Below are 7,152 nucleotides of genomic sequence, written 5' to 3'. Positions count from 1 at the left end.
AGAGTCTACCAGTTTCTCAAGCTTACCCATCCTACTAACCCTAGGCGATGCGAAGAAGGTTTACTTAAGGAAGAAAGCCGGGAAAGGCAACGGAAGGGAAATGAGCACTTATGGGAGCGAAGATCCTAAATCTCTCGAGCTTGTGAAGAACTCGCCAGGAATCTTCAAGGGAGTGTCTGTGGAGTTTTGAACGCTTTGCAAAAGAAGGTGTTGGAGTGCTCTGGGACGCTTGAGTGCTTTTTCAAAAATGAGAGTAAGTTCCCTTGGAAATCTTATATACTGGGGAGAAACTGAATGGGCTTACTCTCGCCCAGAGAAATGGGAAAAATATCAGCCGTTGATCAGCCGCCCCATCGTTGGATTAGAAGGACATAAAGCCGCCTAACACAATAATTAGCGCCTCGTGGGTTACGAAATGCCATCAGCAGTAATGAGGCACGTGGGGCTGTACCCCCACACGTGTAAGACAAGAATTTACAATAAGTGACCCCATAAGTGTCAAAATCCCGCATTTTCTCCTCAGATAAGAAAGAAAGAACCGAAATTTTGAGGGGCTATTGTAGGGGTAAAGTCCTCAGATCAAACAATGGGCCTTAGACCCCATATAGATTTCGACCACGTCCGAGGAGAAGGTGTGGGCCCCAAAAGGGCTTCCGGCCCAATTCTTATGGGCCCAAACTTGTTTAAAAGGCAGTCCGAGGAGAAATGTCTCATCGGATGTACCAAGTATGACTCAAACATGCACCCTACCAGTAATAAAGAATCACTCCAACGAGTATCAGTAGCAGGGATGAGTCCCACAAGCCTGTGAGAGGGAAGAAAGTATAGGATGTCAAGGGAGAGACCACAGCTGCCACATTAAATGCATGACAGCTACTTTTCTGGCCGCATTAATGTGGAGAGGACTGGCGAACAGTATTACCTTGGCTACTACAACTCATAGAAGATGGGGGAGATGTCCGATGGGACGGGCACTCAAGTGAAGGTCCAGATGATCAACATGTGTAAGGATCTGATGACTTCAAGGGGGCTATATAAGAGAAGGGAGTCCCCATGAAGAAGGGGATTGGAAAAAAAAGGAGGAACATAGAAGAAGAAGAAGAGAAGGATCATAACCTTTGAACAGAGACAAGGATACGCCTCATACGTCTCCTCGGACCATATACCTAATGGACATGAAGGAGATTTTCTTACTTTTGATTGTTGTATGACCCAAAGTTAACTAGCACACACTTCGTTAGGGCCCAGTTCTGTAACCCACTCTCTACAAATTCATTGTCTAGGGCTCTTTGGGCCAGAACCCCATAACTGTTGGGCCCAGGCCCCGAAATCGAGACCCTACAATTCCTCTTTTGTGTGTAACTATAGGATTAACATGATTTTAGTATAGGAACCAGAAAGAAAAATCTTTTTGAACAGTCCTTTTTTATAGTACAAAACTCTGTATGCATATAAGGATGTATCAGGTATGGAAACAATTAGGGCACGTTTGGTAGACTGTAATAGGCACTATAATGTAATAGTTATTCCTATGATTTAGCTATTCAATAGTTTGATTATGTTTTTATTACAGAAAATAGTCATTCATTATAAATAGCTATTCTTTAAAATGAGGAATATCTATTCCTCTCTAAAAGGGTTGTAATAGTTATTCCTTAGTATATGTAATAATTTCTAACATTAATATTTTTCCAAATAAATAAACTTTCCATATCCACCTAACAATTATGGAAATAAAAAATTATAAAAAAATAACTCATTTCTCTAAAATTTAAAATATATTATTTTCTAGGAAATATATTTGTATAAATGAGATATTTCCTAAAATAGATCATAAGTTTTATTCTAATATTACAACTCACAACCAAACTAATGAATAGATTTAGTTATTCTATTACAACACCTTTTATTCCTGGTAATAAGGATTACCATTTTTGTTGTAATCCACATTTAGTGTACCAAACGTATCCTTAGGACATTAGAGGTTGTCAGGTATGGAAACAAATCAAACTTGCACATACCAAAATTATAAGCTTCAAATCCAGCCACCATGGTAGAAAGTAGAAACTCATTGAAGTCATATTGTTGGTTTCTCTTTATTGCTAACTTAAATGAAAGCCTTAGTGGGTTCATCTATAATTCTTTTTTTTTTCCTTGGGTAAAATACAAATATCACCATTGTGGTACTGGTATATTTTTAAAACATGGAGTTATCATGTGGTTTATTTTATGGTACTTATCCCACTTGTACTTTTTTTTTTAGAGGCATTTCTGCTAACTTTAATGGAAATTGCTGATGTGCAACAATGCAAGTGCAAACATCACATATTAATAATTAAAGAAAAATATAGCTTCACCCTCACTTAAAAAAAAAAAAAATTTATATCTCTAACTTTCTCATTCAATCCTCATTTGGGTTTGTCTCTATTCACAAGGTGTATGCTTTAAAGTAGAACACTATATTTATTTGATTCTTTCCCAATTGCTGTTACTGACACTTACTGCATCATCAAATTTTGTTAAAGGTTTTTTTTTTTTAAAAGTCCCTCATAAAGCAAATTACAGGAGAGGTAAGTGTTACAAAAGCATCTATAATACACCTTTTTTTTACATGTCATTTTTCCGCCTTTAGAACCTTTTTTTCTTTTTCTTTTTCTTTTTACCTAACTCGAAAGCTTGAAAATTTTGTGAACAGAGGGGGTTATGCAAGTCTATTTTGTGAGATATGACTCAACCTTAAATTCTTTTGAGTCATGAAACATAGCTTGTTACTCCTGCCGATGGTCCCTAAATCTTCCATGACTATTAATTACTTTGCAGCTGTATATAAGCTATTTGGTGTTGCATTTCCGAGGACAACACAAAGCATTATTTTCCTTGAGGCAAGATACTGCTTTTGACACTTTTTTTGTTTTTTTTTGTTTGGGTAGGTGCTTTTGGCACAAATGTTACAGCTTGCATTAGAAAGTGCTTAACACAAGGTATGGACTTAGTGCGTTTTAGTGATGCAAAAATTGGAGCTCATTTTTAACAATCAATCAAAATATGGGAATAAATGATCTCCCCCACCCAGCCAAATTATTGTGGCAATGGAAAAAGAAAAGGAAAAAAAAAAAGAAAAGAAAAGAAAGAGAACCAGAGAAAAAAAAAAGCTCAATATCGGAAAAGATACCGTTTCTAAAGTACTAGGCTTTAAAAATTATATGGCATTTTATATTTGTTGTTTGCGGTATAATTTATTTCATAATCTCTTAAAAGTTATTGTGGTTTTTTAGTGGAGTTTGTGATTTGTTTTTGTGTTAGAATCTTATTCTCTCTCCTTTGGGTGTATGCATGTTTATTTGTTTCTAAAACAAAAAAAGATCTGATGAGGTATCCATATCTACGAAATATATGAAGATAAACATTGTCTTTTCCACACGATTTCAAGCCAAAATAGTGTATTTGTCGAAAGAAATCGTAAGTTGAAGACCGGATTCCAAGGTAGAAATGATGTGTCCTAAGTGGGAAACTTATTCGCATGCATTTCAGCTGGGTGTCCTAAACTCACAGCAAGTCTATCTATTTCCTCAAATACGATTGAAGCTCTTTGTTTTTTTGACAGCGTCTACTAAAGCTTGGGGCCCCAGTGGCATACCAATTATTTCATCAAAGACTTTGTAATGAGGTATCCTCAACTATTGTCTGAAGCATCTGTTTCAATTCAAGTATACTTCTACTTTGAAAAAGTGGGAATAACTTGTTTAGTTTTTTGTTGAAATTTTTTTATTATTAAAAATGTACTTAAATATACTTATATTTTAAAAAATTGAGAAAAAATAAAATTTTAAAAAGCTGTACATAAAAGCTAAAAAGTAAAAAAACTGACTTATAATCTATTCTCAAATACACTAAATTTACCTCATTTTTTAGGAAAAAAAACTTCCCTCCCTTTTTTGAAGGCCTTGAGAGAGAGCCTAAAATCAGATCTTTATTCATTTATATATATATATATATATATATTTATATATATATAAATGTCTCCCACTTGAGACCTATTAACCTATATAAATGTTTCTAACAAGATCATTTCTAAGATTCTAATTAATAGGTTGTCGATGGAGCCTAATTACCCCTTTTTAGAATACTTTTGTTCAAGATGGAATGATAACTAATAATGTTATTCTTGCCCATGAGCTATTTAAGTTCTTGACAAAGAAAAAAAAAAAGAAGATAAATGGGGATTTGGACTCTCAAATTAGATATGAGAAAAATCCTACGATAGAGTTAACTAGAATTTCTTTGAGGTAATGTTGCTTTACTATGTAAATGACTTAGAGATCAAAAAATCCGTATCTCATCTCATTACCTACACCAGTTATATAAAAAGTTAATGGACAGCCTTTTCATTTGATACCTGATATCAAAATAAATTTTAGAACTTAATTACATGAGCTATAAAAAGATAGGCTCCATGTATTAAAACGTTAGACCAAAGGATAGAAATGTATGGCCATAAAGTTATAAACCGTCTAAGCATTTTATGCTACATTGAATTGAGTAGTAATGGGACAGAAAATCTGTCAAAAGACCATTTTTACATTAATACGGAACTAATAGCTTTGTGAAAATGAAAAAAAATAGTGATAGATGAATAGTGATTATAATAATTTTTTTTTTAGAGATAATTATAACATGCTGCTAATCCTGCAACTTGAATCCTTTCTCCATTAAACCCTTAAACACTTTATGCATAGGGAGGTGCCAATTCAGTTACAAGGCACTTGGCATAATCATTTTCTCTTTTAAAAAAAATGATATGTGTCATAGTAGAAGTGATTATAGAGTATTTTTTTTTTTCTTAAAAAAAAAAAGAAATTTTAGTTAACTTTAGTGCAAAAGTCCACCTTGTATCCCCTGATATTAGATTAAAACTAACACCCAATGTTGAAAGGAGCTTTAAATATAGACAATAGAGTTTAGGGTAAAGTGTAGTGCATCATGTTGGTCACAAAGAATTAATTTTGTAATAGAAAATTAATAGAGTTGGTAAACCAAAAAAAAATTTGTGATGTGACCAAAAATATAACTCAACAAGAGCATAGCAACAATAATTGTTACGATTTTTCTTATATATATATATATATATATATGAACTTTTGGTCTTAGGTTTCACAGGAAAACTTTTGTCATGGTGGAACCATTACCTAACAGAAGAATCAAAGGAAGAGATCAAAAGTGCAGTCTAGAAAGATGAAGACGGATGGCCAATCTTTGATGAAATCATAGGTCGAGGTGTCCTAGATGGAGTAAACACCTTAATTTATACCATTACAAGACATTTCATAGGAACCCTTAGCAACATTACAACCAGGATACATGACTAGTTAAGTAACTTCAAGTGTCCTACCCTTAGTGACTATAGGTGGTACGAAGATGTCTTTACCACTAGAGACATGCATAGGAACGATTGTAATATATATATAGATTTGATGTTGTTTTTGTTTTTTGCTGTTGTTATTTAAAAATGTGGTTCAAAAGCATTTAAAAGACCTCGTTGTTGTGGACCTTGATCGGTTGACACCTTCTCTTTCTGTCGGATGTTATTGGCCCATCAATATTTTAGTCATTAATGCTATGGAGCTACTCTGTCCCTGCTTGTGTTGACAGATTGCCATCCTCCAATTCTTACTGCTAATTAGATCAAAGCAATGCGATGGAGGTAGAAAATTATCAATCCCATCCCCTACACTCTCTCACACAATAAATGGCCACAAACAAAAAGAAAATACAATCTGGCTTTAGAAACCAAACCCTCCTGGACAGGAAACTTATGTGCATGCTCACTTGTTAACATTTAATTACCAAAAAATTTAAAAAAAGTAAAAGAAGAAAAAAGACCTTCATAATATGGCATATGCTTCGAACAAGAGAAGGAGTGACACATATATAAGAATCTTGGAATTAATAGGTGAAAATAGCTAAATACCATGTTTTGGTAAAATTTGTGGCAAACTAACATTGTTTCGGAAATATCTAGGAATCTACCACTTTTTTAGTACTCGAGTTTCACAAAATCAAGTTCTAAATAGTACTCGAGTTCGATGAACTTGAATTCCTAGGTGAGTCGCCAGCGTAGCACTGCTGACCTGGAATTTGAGGAATTAAAAAAACAATGTGGTACTCGATATTGTGGAAATCGAATACTTCTTTATAGTACTCTAGCTTAACAAAGTCAAGTACCTTGTTTTTCTTTTTTCTTTTTTCTACTTTTTGTTTCATACAAAACTTTTACTTATTTCATCTTCAACTACTTGTAATCGTTGTGTCCACCATGTTGGGTGCATCATAGCACCGTGGGTCCAACCCACACTTGATAAAACACCTCATTAAAGAGGTGGTTGGACAAGCCACAAAAGTCAGCCTATTTTCTTCTTGGCAAGTGAGTTGCATTTACTGTGATTTGATGTCGAGAGTGTGAAAGGAATAAAAAAAAGGAAAAGATGAAGAAATAAAAGGGGAGGCCATTCGGCCAATGAGCAAGAAGTGAAGTCCCATAGAAAGTGAGGACTTAGTGCAGTCATGTCATGGCTTCTAACAGTGATGAATTGAAAGGTCCTATCCATATGTGTCTTTGGTGATCTCCGATTATGAACATCAGATAAAATTACCAACTCTTATCATTTTTTTGTGCAGCACTTTTACAACAATATACTCAATGAGACCTTTGCCATCTGGTCCTTTGTTTAGGTGTTATCCTGGGTAAGAGCCATTTTGCATCTTACTGACTTTCTAACATCTCATGGGCACCTTTAATGAATAGTTACTGCCATACTACTTTGTGCTTAGCTAACTGCAACTCTAGTTACTTGCACATGAACTTTTTCAAGTCCAGACACTATATTTAGTTTGGTGGACACAATGATCACAAGCAGTTGAAGATGAAATAAGTAAAAGTTTTGTACAAATCAAAAAGTAGAAAGAAAAAAAACAAAGTACTTGACTTTGTTAAGCTCGAGTACTATAAAGGAGTACTCGATTTCCATTATATCAAGTACCATATTACTTTTTTACTTACACAAATTCCAGGTCAACAGTGCCATGTTAGCGACTCACCTAGGAACTCAAGTACTATTTATAACTCGATTTTGTGAAACTCGAGTACCAAAAAAG

This window comes from Quercus robur, chromosome 11 (assembly GCF_932294415.1).
Source record: "Quercus robur chromosome 11, dhQueRobu3.1, whole genome shotgun sequence".
Lineage (NCBI taxonomy): Eukaryota > Viridiplantae > Streptophyta > Magnoliopsida > Fagales > Fagaceae > Quercus > Quercus robur.
This window is presented reverse-complemented; position numbering follows the sequence as displayed.